We start from the raw sequence: 14,870 nt of genomic DNA, 5'->3' as shown, positions 1-14,870 counted from the left end.
ATTCTCATTAAGGAGGCCGATTAGAAATATCGTTGGAGAATTAATTGAGTAGGATTGAAAGCAGTATGAGTTATTTATGAGAACAGCATGATTGAGAATTGTAATTATGGTTTGATAATAAGTAAAAAGATTCGATATTAACAACTAGAGGGAGTGTTGGATTTGGCGAGAATATATATATACATATATATATATGTAGTATTTTTTTTTTTTAAAAAAAGGTGAAGTCGTGGACTCTCTCTGTATCTGTGCGTAATTTATCATTTTAACTTTGTGCTTTTCCCTTGTGTTTTATATACTTATACTCTTCCGGTTTTTAATAAAGGATCCAATTTTTAAATATAAAACTTATTTCTTATATTTATCTATTTTTTCTAAATTACCCTATAGATACTCCCTCAACCATAATCAAGTAGAAAAAGAGAGGGGGTATTAAGAAAGATGATTATAGTGTTTTAGGAAAAATGTGTCACTTTCTTATAATTAACTAACTTATCTAACTTCCTTAATCTAATCAAATTAGTTAAATTAGTCTTATATTAAGGACAGAAGAAGTATATTGTAACTATATCAATATAAATATGAAATTCAACATTTCATGCACCTCCTTATGTTGATGGGAGAAAAACCGTATCGTTTAAGTAAAACATAACCATTCAGTTAATTTAGATGTCGCCGATATTTTTTTTCAAAATGATTTTTTAAATTCCGGTAAATATAAATCTAGAATATCTGCATTGATTAGACGATCGGAATTGATGCAAAACACATTACATTATTCTCAGGTTAAAACTACAGAGAATCAAAATCCTGCAAATTTTTAGAGCGGCGGGGGCGGGGGAGAGAGGAAGGGAAAAAAGCTTAAAAGGTGCAGATAAAAGAATATAGTAGGTGTCATTTTTAGCAAGAACTGGAAAATAACGTAGCACCCACTCCACAAGTAGGAAAAGAAAAGAAAAGAAAGATAAGAATGAATCATCGAATCTCATATGCTCTCTTGAAAGCTGGACCCTAGTTGTGAGAAGGTACACACACACATATCTATAGGGATAGATCTGCATTAAGATATAAATTAAATAAGGTATCAAGATAAACCAGATTCTTTTCACATTTTTTCCTTAGCTACTGTTTGTTATGTGGGAAATGGAGGGGAGGAGAGAGGAAGAAAAAATTTAATGAGTTCTGTTTAAAAAATTGGAGAAATCAGTTTTTGAAATTTTAATAAAGAGAAGAAATAATATAAAAATAATAATAAAAATTAATTAAAATCTGTTAACCCTACTTTTTTAATTTTTTAAATCGAGCTTGTTAAAATTTTCTCTCCTCTCCTCTCAATTTTTTCTTGTACCAAATGGACCCTCAATTTCATTCCCAATATGTCTTTAGTTTAAGCTTCTTCGCAAGTTCATTACAAGAAGTTTAATTTTTGCTGCTTTTGATGAAGCAGTCAGTGGAATCATTTGAGTGAACGTAAAACCAGGTCTAATGGCCTTGGAAATTAAAGGGCTATTCAATAAGGATTTGACTGGCATGAGGTTCAATGAAATACTCCTCCGGTCTTTAATATAGAATCTAATTCTTGAGTTGGTTTTGATTCTAAATATAAAACATATTTCTCATATTTATCAGTTTTTTCTAAATTACCCCTATGGATACTCCTCAACCATAATCAAGTAGAAAAAGGAGAGGGAATATTAAGAAAGATGATTATGGTATTTTAGGAAAAATGTGTCACTTTTCTTATAATTAACTAACTTACCTAACTTTTTTAATCTAATCAAATTAGTTAAATAAGTCTTATATTAATGATCGAAAGAGTACCACAATGTGAAGCTGTCAGAAAAATTGGTGCCCTGTTCCCTCACATACTAATTTTTTGGGATTAGACTCTCTCAAACCTGTGTTCATAACATAGTCAATTATTTGTTTCAATAGCGGAGTATTAGGTATAGAGAGATCTTCTCTCGGGCTTGTTTCATGGAGAGAATATTTAACTTAATGTGAGGGACATGTCATTGTACACTCTAAAAGCTGGCAGGTCACCTTCGAACCTTTCAGAATCACGTAACTAGTGCTGGTAAAATGGGTCAACCCGCGGGTTGCGGGTTGGCCCGTGGCAGGTCACGGGTTGATCGGTGCGGGCTCAAAAGGCCCGTTTCCTGGCGGGTTGGTATTTCTGCCAACCCTAACCCATCAACCTGCTAGAGTTTTTTTTTTTTTGCCTTCAGAAAAAGTATCCATATACAGAAAAATACGCAAGTTCAACAATTCCACATATTTACAAACTAGCAAAATCACAATTACTCAGAATCTCATATCAAAAGTAAAGTCAGCACTGAAGCAACACAACTATTAGCTCTATTAACTCATTAGCTCACACTCAACAAAAAAAAAACAGAGGGAGCCAGTGAGGTCGGCCAACGTACCGTGACTCCGTGAGAGGCAGGGGTCGTTGTCGATCGCCGGCGTGAGGAACCAAGGAGGCAAGTGAGGACTGAGAGACCGAGAGGCAGAGCCGCTGAGACGGAGAGGCGACCGCGACGGACACTACTCGACGAGAGGACGCTGTGAGAGACCGAGAGTTCAAAGTAGGGCTTCAAATCAACAAATCTTCAATAGACTTCAATGCTCCACGGTCTGACAATCTGAGGGAGTGACCGAGTGAGGGGGGAATGGGCGAATGGCAGCAATGGCACCGACCGCCGAAATCAGGACTTGGAAGCTGCCGAGCTGGGAGTCTTTGGACTTTGGGTTAGAGAATTTGTCAATATGGGGACTGACCGACTGAGAGACCAAGACCGAGTCACTGAGAGGCAGAGCCGCGGAGAGCCGGAGACAGAGAGGCGACCGCGCTGTGAGAGTGAGAGACGGAGCGTTCAAACACTTCAGAGTAGGGCTTCAATTTCTTCAAATCGACAAACTGGTCCAGGTCCACGCCTCCACGGTCAGACTCGCCTACTCGGATACAAATGGGAGTGTATGCCAAACAAAATAACAATTAACAAATTGCTGCAATTTGTAAAAAAAAAAAAAAAAAAATAGGCGGGTTCAACCCGCCACGGGTTCGGGCTTCAACGGTGTGGGCTCAGATTTTTCGTGTGGTGGCGGGTTGGTTAAAGGCCAACCCTAACCTGTATTTTTTGGCGGATTGGCGGGTTCAACCCGCGGGTTGAACCCATATTACCGGCTCTACACGTAACTCTCTCTCTAAAAAAAGGCAGAATATATATAAGTGATATCGTGTCAGCCAAGAAAAGAAGTGAATGAAGTTGACACGAGAGGAGCAGGGAAGGCCAGGCCTTGCATTGCTGAAAATTCCTTGAGGATAATGATATTCGGCAGTCTCGTGCTGCTCACGTGCATGCCCTGTGAGCTCTTTGCATCTCATCACTTTCTTCCTCTATAAATACTGCATCGTATTTAGAGGTTTGGAAACATAACAGCTGATCAACCACAACAGATACACACAAGCTTTGAAACCATCCATATAATATAATCATCATGTCGGACAAGTGTGGCAACTGTGACTGTGTTGACAAGAGCCAGTGTGTGTAAGTACTGTTTCTTTGTTGGATATTCAAATTTAATGCATAGGTTTTTCAGTCCTAAGATCATTCTTAATTTCCATCGTCTGTTTTGATTCATCGTTTGTCCTTGTGTCTGCATGTCCAGGAACAAAGGCAACGGCTATGTTGCCGACATCATTGACCCTCAACCTGACAACCGGTAAGAACAACCTTAACTTTTTGTGGTTGTCTTATATATGCATATTTTATGCCCTCTCAAGCTTCAGGTTCAAGCTCCCCAATGTTATAAAAGCAAGTTTAATATTCTTATACTGTTAAACATGATTAATCATAAAAACAATCGCCCACCATGGGGCTTGAACACGCGACCACAAGGTTAAGAGCCTTGCGTTCTACCGACTGAGCTAGACGGGCTTCACTCTTGGTGCCTTGTTCAGCTGAACTCACATGTATTTATGTACTGCCTTTAGTTATATATAGATATTAAGAAAATGAATTAAGTTTGTTATTATTATTTGGTTTATAAGGCCCTGACTGTGTATAATTCATGATTGGCTTCGTGTATGTACAAATATATTTTGCAGCTGCGACGAGAGCTACATGATGGCCGGGGCTGCTGCCGGTGAGCATGACGGGAAGTGCAAGTGCGGAACAAGCTGCTCCTGCGTGGACTGCACTTGTGGCCACTAAGCCATGAATCTGATGAACCTGCCAACCACAAATACTATGATGTAGCCCTATGATGAATAAGTGTGTGTGTTTGCTGTTATATATGTAGTACCTTGTTGTGCCTACATATATATATACACGAGGCACATCCAATAATTGACTCTGTCTCTGGTTTTCATAAATCTGAGGTTATTGTCCTGTACTTAATTTCCATGTCTGTGTGTCTTTCTGTGGTATAATGCACTGATATTACCATATATCGTTCTTCCTCTTTGACAACACTTCTTGTTTGCTTCACTGAATCCTATTCGCAATTTATACATACACAGACCAAATCGAATCTCAATATATAGAAAGAGCAAGTAATTAATAGCTATGTAAAACCAAATTTGGAAATGGTCTGCTGAATCCAATTGGCAATATACATACACAGACCAAATCAAATCTCAATATATACATACAAGGCAGAACTGCTGGTTTGGAGGTTTGGACAACAATTTGGAAATGATCCGCTTACTCATGAGAAAATCAAATCTTTCCTTTGAAAAGTAGCTTGGAAGTGTCTCCAAACAAAAGGTCATTAATATTGAAAGAAACCAGTATTTGCAAATGTCTTCACATCTTTCTTTTTCTTTTGCTCATGTTTGCCGAAACATATAGAAAGCTAGATGCAGCAATTCGTGTTTAGAGGAGAGCACTCCAAAGAGGGACATTGCTTTAGTTAATACTCAAAGTGTGTGTGTGTGTGTGTAATCAATCTTAGCAGATAATAATAACAAAAAAAGGGTATATATAATCAATGACTATAAATTACAAGTAATGATAACCACTTTAATCCCAAGACAGAAGATTTACATGCCAAATGCCATCCACCTCAACCTGGCTGGGTTAGATTGGACATTGATGGTTCGGTTGACCAAGATGGAGCAACACTTTGTGATGGTCTCGTGTATGAGACGAACATCATATTCATCAAAATACTTTGGATTTCATTACAACGCAGTAGCTGAATTCTTAGGTGGCCTGTCTTTAATTGAGCAAGAAAGTGTGTAAATTGAAGTTATTGTGTACTTTGACTTGATGGAGGACGTGAGGAACTCACATTTGTTCGCAATGAATCTTCATAGAGCCATCATCTCCATTCTCCAAAACACACTCTCCAGCTGCTTCCATCTGTCAATCAACTTCCAACAGAAAGTATCAAATAATACTATTTATTTCGTTTAAAACAGCCACTCCATGATATAACACAGCATCTAACAGGAGATATATGATGAAAAATCAAATAATTTTCTCCTTTAAAAAAAAAAAGACAGTCCTTTACTTTCCCTTCTCACAATATTCATATGGAAGCAAACAAAATTAAAGACTTCAGACTATGTAAGAATATATACCGACTCTCTATGCGGAAAGAATAAAACGATAACTTTTTGTCACTAAGTGATACTAATTTCTGTAGTTAAACTAACTGACAAATTTGAGTAGATTAAAAAAAATTAATTAAATTAGTTATTTGTAATATATATGTGTTATCTTTCTAATACCCTTACTAATAATGTATATTAGCTAAATCACCCTTTGATGAATACAAAGACTATTTTAAAAATAATAAATAAATGTAAGAGACAAAATTAATTGAAGTCTTATATTTAAAACTAAATTGAATATCAAACTATTATTTATTTTAAGAATTAGAACAAGTATTACTCCAACTGTTCACAGTTTGAGTGAGGAACACATTGCAAAGAATCCCATCTCGGGCAGAAAAGGCCAAGCAACACAAAAAAGACACACACACGCAGGAATCTCAAAAAATGCAGAATATATGATGGTGACGTTGTTTCTCCGCGAAAAGACATTAAGTTCCTTAAGATGATGATCAGTAGGCTCATGCTCCTCACGGGCCCTGCGAGGTCTCGACTTTCAGGCTCTTCCCCCAAAAATACTGCACCCGAGTTTACAGGTTGGAAATTTAATTAAGCAATTTAAATAGATTAAACATATTTATTAAATTTATTATATATATATTTTTTCTAAAATATTGTAATCATCTTTTTAATATCTTTCTTTTCATATTTAATTGTAGGATTACTTTTTCATAAATATGTTAAATAAATTTTATACATAGAATCAACATAAATTCTACTTTAAAAATTAGACGTTGAAGGCCAAGGTAAACACCTGATTAGTTCCTATTTGTCTGACCAGAAGATTATTATACATGGGCGTGCTTATCAAAAAGCAGACGCCCACCGTGGGGCTCGAACCCACGACCACAAGGTTAAGAGCCTTGCGCTCTACCGACTGAGCTAGACGGGCTTCACGCGCTGGTGCTGCTCCGTGGGTCCTCAATGCTCTATATACTATGCTATATAGCTTGCTTATCAATATACAAATCCATTTTGCAGCAACGAGGAGAGCCGCGTGAGCAGCCGGTGAATACTAAGGGTCTAAGGGAATCATTAAGCCATGAATTTGCTACCACGAACAACATCATAATATGCAGCCTTGCTTATGAATAAGTGTGTTTGTGCTGTGATGCACATCCAATAACTGACATTGTCTCTGGTTTCTGTCGTCGTTGTACATCCTCAATTTCCATGTCTGTCCCTTTCTGTCGTATAATGCACTCATATTATCATATACCCAGCTTGTTCTTCCTCTTTCTACTATTCTTCTTGTTTGTTTCACTGAATCCACTTCCCAATATATAAAGCGAAAGAGAAGGCATATAACCTTATAGAACCAAATTATAATGAGATCATGAGATATATGACAATATGTAGTAAATATGTGTGTCTGTGTGTCTGTGTGCGTGCTGCTAAAAAATTTTAATTAAATAATATGTCATCTCATAGTGTCATGTTGGAATGCTGATTACTGAATCAAAAGGAGCAGGAGGAAAACGTTTGTATGGCTCTTTTAAAAATAGCTAGCATGGTCTCGTGAGCCATTCAATTTTCGCTTCAAAGCAGAGAATAAAACAACTGGATATATCACCAAGTGATCCAAACACCCAAATAACACAGCAGGAAGCATACTTCCATTTTAGAAAAAGCCAAAGAACACAAAAAGAGATATCATAGCAGAGGAGGGCAGGCCTTCTGTGGCTGAAGATTCCTTGAGATGATGATGATGATGATGATATTCAGTAGGGGTCTCAGTTTCTTCTCTGTACTGCATCATACTTAGAGGGTTCAAATATAGCAGCTGTATCATATAATTATAAACATACTGAGCTTTGAAATTCACAGCTCCTTTGTTTCTTGCTCTCAATATCCACGGTGTCAGAACCCTGGGACGACTGGGAGTGGAATGGTGGTCCACCCGAGAGCCATAGCGTGTAAATGCCTCTGCCGTTCTCTCTATACTAATGAAAAATAAAACTTATTTACTTGTATCCTCAATAATGATGTGATTATAATCTGTCTTTCAGGAAGAAACGGAACGGCTGCGTTGCTGAGAAAAGGCAACACCCTTAATGAACTTTTGGTTGTCCATACTTGGAAATGATAGAGCATAATGTTAAAAGGTGAGTTTACTCTTTACGCCCGTCAAACATGTATGTAAATATACATGCATGTCCCCTTTTTTATGGATGACAATGAAGCCGAACTAAGTATGCAAATCATGATTAGCGATTAAGAGCCTTGGAGCCAGACGGGCTTAATCACTCACTGTGTTTGTTTGCACGTGATCAGATACATAATCCATGATTGGCCACTAAGCAAAGCAGTGATTATGAAGCGGCCACCATAAACATCATATCAATAACTATTATACAGAGTTAAACGTGTTTTTGTTGTTTTATACATACATAGTAACTTGTTGAGGCACATCCAGAAGTCCAATAATTCACTATGCCTTTGTGGTTCTGCCACATAATGCACTGATATTATCATATACCTCCGGCTTGTTCTGATCTTGATTCTTTTTTTTCCCTTGTTTCTTTCTTTCACTGGATCCAATTCACAAAACACGCACGCGCGCAGACCAAATCAATTATAGAAATTAAAGGCTAATGACCATAAAATAAAAAAGGCAAATTATAAAGAGATATAAATACGTAATAGAACCAAATCATAAATTATGCTTTCTCGTCAGCACCAGGTACAACCTGGGAGAATCGGGAAATAGCACAAGTAGCAGGGGATTTATTGATTTACAACACTTGTATGCCTATAATGTACAAAATGATTTTGAATATAAAAATGCAATCTGCATTCGGACCTTTCAGTTTCAACAAAACATTTGAGAGGCACAAACCTCCCAATTAAAAATTTACAAGTAAATTATGCATTGCATCTAGCAATCAGTTCCCTTTTCTCTTTTATTCAAACAATTCGAATATCATGTGTATAACGTCAGTAAATGTCTACCGTGCTCCAAAATTTGTATCAATTTTATAGAAACCAACTCAGTTATTCTACCAATGTCTTCTTTTTCTCTATTCTTCTTTTCTTGCTCATCAGTTTCAAACATTGAACCCCTCGGCACGCAGGCACTGACGATGAGCCTCAATCCATTTTGTACAAGCTGATTCACCGTGCTCTACTATGCATTCATCTCGCAGCCTTTTAGTGTCTGGGCAAGCACAACAGATTTTCTTCTTTGGTTTTGATTCTGCACCAGTTGCCATAGTTGCTGAGCCCTGGCTTTGCTGTGAACCCTTTAAAACCAAGGCAGGGGAAGCATTTTGCAGTTCCATACTGGCCCAATGACTTGAACACTAGTAAACCATAAAGAGGAAAAAGAAAATGTGAGTCAGATAAGGATGGAACGATAGAGAAGTGAATAAAACTAAAAGTTCATATTGAGGCAAGATGTGAGGTAGAGACAAGGATAAAACTTTGGCTAAAATGAGAAAGATATGGTAATATATACGTTTAACACAAGCTAGGAAGCAACGACCAGGACTTGACACCGGATGTTGGCATCACGACTTGAAAATTGTTTGGCATCGAAGTATAATTTCAAGTGTCGAGTAACGTCTAGTAAAATACAAATTTCCGACAAGTGTCAAACATAAACATGCTCTTTCAAGTGTGTGCTTCCATAGAACACAGGTTGCGATTTTCATTTTCTTTTATCAGGGAAATTAGCATCGTTAGTATTAGTTACATAGTATTTGTAGTAGTTATCACCACATGAGTTGCTAGAAAACTATCCAATAGTTATAACCACGTGAGTTGCTAGAAAACTATCTCAATCCCTTGGACAGTAATCTGGCCTAATTGAATCAAATGTAAAAGCGAGCACGCTATAGCACCTGAATACCTACCAACAAGAAATAAGTGCAAACATAAAACCGAAACAAGCCCAGTCCTGGCAGCTTGATCCTACTGATTGAATAGTGACAAAGCTACACATTGTAGGATGAATATAAAAGTTCATGTACTTAGTGGATTAGCAAAAGCCCAAAACAAAAAAAAAATCAATAGTAGTTTAATTTTATCAAAGACGAAAAAAACAAAAGACCCTAAGAAGGTACCCATCGATTCTCAAGTCCCTCGGCTACGCTCTATACTCCCGAACTAACTAATATTTTCTGCACTCTCAATTTCATAATTCGCAGAGAATAACATCACTTAGAGGACGAAGACGAACGAGAAACAAAAAAATTAAGAGTAATAGAGCTTGGATCAAGTTTGGTCATTCCACAGCAAGAAAGTATGAAAATCATATAAGTGGAGAGAAAGACGACGGCTTACCAACAACAACGGAGCTGCGTATCTCTCACTTCTGTGCAGAATTCCGCCACGCTTCTGGTCCTGCGTGATGGCTAATTTTCGGAAGGAGAGGTCCGAAGGAGCATATGCACATAGGAAGACCTGGAAGAGTCTGTAGTGGGCCTGATGGGCTTAGTATCTGCTGTATCAGCCCAAAGCTAAGTTGACTTTCGGGACTTCACTCAGGCCCAGCCAAATTGGAGACCCGCCGATAGCTTTTAAGGGGGTGCTTAGATTATGCTAAAAGTATACTTTTTTGCAAATCGAGACAAACTCCTCCACATATTTATTTTGTATACCGTAAAAGCACTTTTAAAATATATTTTATTTTTACCCAAACACCCCTAAATCTTTAGAAGCAGCATCCATTTGGGGACGTTGCCGTGAAAAGATCAGCGAAGCTGCAAATTATTATGGTGGGTCCTTGGATCTACTTTCCAGACGAAGAACCTTGAAAGGAATTTCATATTATACAAACCGATACTGGAGATAGGAACAGGACTTGCTCAAGAGAGCAGAAGATGAATTAGGAGCCCGAACTCTTGCTAGAATTGGAGAGCTTCGGAGTAGGATCAAGTAAAAATGGGGTTCTAATTCATTTAGTGTTGAAGAGTTTAGTCAAAGTGGAGGGAATCTCTACAAATCAGATATTGAAATTCTTGATATGATTGCTATAACGTTCCAGTAAGTAAACTAAATTATTAAAATGTTTTAGTAACAACAGAACAACCTGTAATAACTAATAACAAGTTTCAATATAAGAAACCATAACTTCTTGGTTATTATTAGAATTTCTTGATAGATCACTAAAAGAGGTAAATACGAGTGTTGTGGATTGCTTGAGAAGAAATGGGCAGTGGTGTGTGTGGTTTAATCTGGAGCGATTATCTCTAGTATACACACCAGCATGTAAATTTAGTACAGTTGATCCATAAAATAAGCCACATATGCAATTCCCAAGGGTGACAAGGCATCCAAAATTAATCAAGGCAACTTTGAATGCCAAGTTCAGGCCTCTCCATCAATTGCAATTTTTCCAGGTTTGCAAAGTAGGCGCGTCAATTTCAAATTTTCCACAACCATAAATAGGTATTGATCTCAATTTCTCACATTTATAAATGACATTGATCTCAATTTTTTAACATTTGTAAATAGACATCAATCTCAGGTTTTCCGCATTCTTAAATAGGCATCAGCCTTAACTTCCTGAAATTTCTAAACAAGCATCAAAATCAAACATCAAATGATATAATGACTGTCACTGTTTGCAAGAGGCATTTCTAAATAGGCATTAACTTTAACTTTCCCACATTTTAAAACAAGCATAGAAATCAAGCATCAAATGATGCAATGATCATCACTGTTTGCGATCACCACTGAAAATTTGACAAAGTACACGTATGGGGATTATAAAGTAGCAAATACATGGAGAGTCTAAGAGTGAAAGAGACCCCATCATTATATTTATGCATTTTAAGATGAGGAATCAAAAGACACAATGTCAATAACCCTCATAGGAGTGTATTAAATATAAAAGTTCAAATATAAAATCAAAAACTTCTATTTATACCACAAAAAAAAAACATTGTCATTTAGAAAATAAGTCATGTGTAATTTTGAAGGATGACAAGGCATCCAAAATTAATTAAGGCAACTATGAATGCCAAGTTCAAGCCTTTCAATCAATCTCAATTTCCCCGCATTTGGAAGCAGCTATTAATTTCAAATTTTCTACATTTATAAATAGACATTAATCTCAATTTTCTCATATTTATAAATTGACATTAATCTCAATCTTTTCACATTTCTAAATTGAAATCATTGAGGAACTTAGGCAGCTTTGCCATAACGATCTAGTCAAGTGAGGATTGCTCCCAAATCTTTGATAAAGACACTTATAAAAGCTCTGTTCAAACAGGCCGTCCATTATGCTCAAATCAAACTGACCACCATAAAGATTTCGGAAGACAAATACGTCAATTACTAAAATCAGTCAAAAACATCATCCTTTACACATAGGTATGTTATTATTTATTTCGTTAACAATATTTTTCAATACTTAAGGTGATAAACCCAATTTTGACCTCAAACAAACATTAAGTTACTATTATCTTATGTTCTTAATGAAAGAATTAGTTTGGGATTTGATTTGGACCTTAATTCATTTTGTCTTTTATTTTTTTTTTAAATATCCTTATTAATTATAAGGGATTTTAAAATTCAATTTTAAACTTGAAAATAGAATCCCAAATAGGCAAGCTGGCTGTGTTACCAGAACATTGACAATGGATTCTTCACCATTGATCTCCAGATTTCGAACAATTACGGCTCAAAAGAGATTCATAATTTTCAACCACGCTCGATTTACTCCTTTCAACATAATTGATTAAGTTGTCGATTGGAGAGATCTTGGCTTTGATGCACTATAATTAAAAAAAGACATCATTATGTTGTGGTTTTCAGAACTTCCACAATGAATTCTCGATCCATCCTTCCCCCAGCAAACTAGAAAAATCTTGAACCCAAAGTTATCCAAAATTTTCATCACATTAATTCTCTCCCCTAAATATATTAGCTTGGATACAAAATGTTCGTATCTTTCTCGAATCTGAATCCTAGTTCGCTACATACTGACTTCTTCTACTGAACTTAGTCCTTCTCGATTATTCTTTCCCCTGAACTTTTCAGCCCCTGTCGATCATTCTCTCTTCTGGGGCTGTTCAAGCTGCCAAATTCTCAATAAATCTGGGCTTTAAAGTATTCATGACCGAAAACTGGATTATATAGACACTACGTCCGCTATTTAGTATAAAAAACTAATTTAAACATATTAAAAAAATTAGTTAAGTTAGCTATTTATAATAAATATGTGCTGTCTTTTTAAAAATACCATTACCAATCATCTGTATTAGTTAGAACTACCATATGATGGAACATTTAATATATGCAACTACTACATAAATTACTTTGGAAAAGAATAGATACATATACATACATATATATATATATATAAAAGAAACAAAGGAGATTAGAATTTTGTATTTAAGATTAAATTAAATGTCAAATTAGCTCTTATATTAAGGATTGGAGATAGTATAATACTACTTCCGGTCCTAATTATAAGAGTTAGTTGACTAATTTTAGGAGATTAAGGAAATAAGTTAAATTAGTTATTTGTAATAAATAGGTATTGCTTTTCCTAAAATATCCTTGCTAATCAAGTGTATTGGCTACAACTATTATTATGAGAAGGACTACCTTGGGAAAAAATGTACAAATATGAGAGACAAAGTGGATTGGAATCTTATATTTAGAACCAAAATAAAAGTTAAATGAGATCTTATATTAAGGACCGGAGGTATTATATAACTAAATTATCCGCCCTTTATTCCTTTTTTCTTTTTTAAACCAGATATCCGCCCTTTATTCACATAATATTTTTGGGGATAAAAAGGAATTAAATGGCGTTATTCGTTTGTTCATCTTTGCATCTTCTGTTGATCACATTATTATGGGTGTCTAGGGTAAAACTAAATTGATTGAATCCACTCTTTTCGTTTTGGTTTATGATCGATTGTGTTGTGATCAAATCCACTGGATTAAAATTTAAAATTGATTGAAATATAAATGATGAAGTCAAAATTAAATATTGTCCCAAAAAACAAAGGTCAAATTTAAGTCTACGTATGTCAAATGTCAATAATAGCCAATATTAGTTGGACTAATATTTTTTAGGTATATTAAATCAAAGTAACTGTGGTGTATTTTAAAAAAAACAAAATAATTAACTGTGAGATAAATTTTTTTAGGCATACACGGTGAGTGTTTTTAAAATGATTATTGAAGAAACAAGAATAATTGGACTAATATTTATCTGGTATTTTGAAGATTGTTTTTTACTGTCATTTAGAGAAAATTTCTTTAATATATTATATTAAAAAAATAGTCCGAAATATCGAAGTAAATTAAAAAGGATTCAATTGGATGAAATTAAAAATAAAAATGAATTTAATATATTATATTAAAAAAGTTTATGCAATGTTTTAGTTTGATGTTTTGAATGATAATTTTTTATAACAATCATAATTACTTTAAAAATTAAACTTAAAATATTAGTATTTGAAAATATTTTATCAACATTCACGATTTCAATATCATTATTTTTTTAACAGTTTTATGATTAAAAAACTAAAAATATATTTTTTTAAATTAATGAACCAAACCAAAATCTTATATAAAGTTACAGGATTAAAAGTATATTTTAGTAAAAAAATATACGGTAAATGTTATTTTGAGTTTTTTTATTGTCAAATGCTATTTTTTTAATGTTGTGTAATTAAAAAATATTTTTTAAATAAATATATGGAGATAAAACTAATTTAATAAAAAAAAATCGGCATGTGTATTAATCACCAATATTAGTTGGCATATGTTTGCTAATCCATTTTGGCAGAATTTTGGTTTTGACCCTACTCCCATAATATTTTGGTCAAGGTCATGCTTTGCTAAAATTGAAGTGGAAGATTTCCCATTTGAATTTCCTTAAAATAGATTAAATTTCAACATTGTAGGTAATAAAATCCACCCCCGGGGGGGGGCTATAATTTTTGCTGTCTAAGCTAGTCTTTAATCATTAATTTAGTGTCTAATTTTGACTTAAAAACACAATCTAATCACTAGAGTTTCTTGAGTTGAAATAATACAATATCTACAATTTGTTAACTTAATAAACTACCATTTCAAGGGAACTAAATCAACAATTGAGATAAATTTTATCAAAAGTTATATTTTTTCTAAAATTAAATTAAGAGACTTACCTAATCAAACCTATTAGTTATGATTATGATTACCTAGTGGATTTTGGTTTTGGGACCACAAATCTATTAGCCACTAAATCTAAATCTATTATCCTAATTACTGTCTCCCCACCAGCCTGAAAAAGATA

At 34.9% G+C, this 14,870-nt stretch overlaps 2 non-coding genes across 2 annotated transcripts; both read right to left on the bottom strand.

The window, feature by feature from the left end:
• Positions 1-3,868: 3,868 nt before the first annotated feature.
• Positions 3,869-3,941, bottom strand: TRNAK-CUU (transfer RNA lysine (anticodon CUU)). The gene has a single exon. It is a non-coding gene; the product is annotated as a tRNA-Lys (tRNA).
• Positions 3,942-6,442: 2,501 nt separating this feature from the next.
• TRNAK-CUU (transfer RNA lysine (anticodon CUU)) lies at positions 6,443-6,515 on the bottom strand. The gene has a single exon. It is a non-coding gene; the product is annotated as a tRNA-Lys (tRNA).
• Positions 6,516-14,870: the final 8,355 nt, after the last annotated feature.

Source organism: Neltuma alba, unplaced genomic scaffold, assembly GCF_004799145.2.
Source record: "Neltuma alba isolate B1F8T4 unplaced genomic scaffold, ASM479914v2 tig00005819_pilon, whole genome shotgun sequence".
In the NCBI taxonomy this organism is placed as follows: Eukaryota; Viridiplantae; Streptophyta; class Magnoliopsida; order Fabales; family Fabaceae; genus Neltuma; species Neltuma alba.
This window is presented reverse-complemented; position numbering and strand designations above follow the sequence as displayed.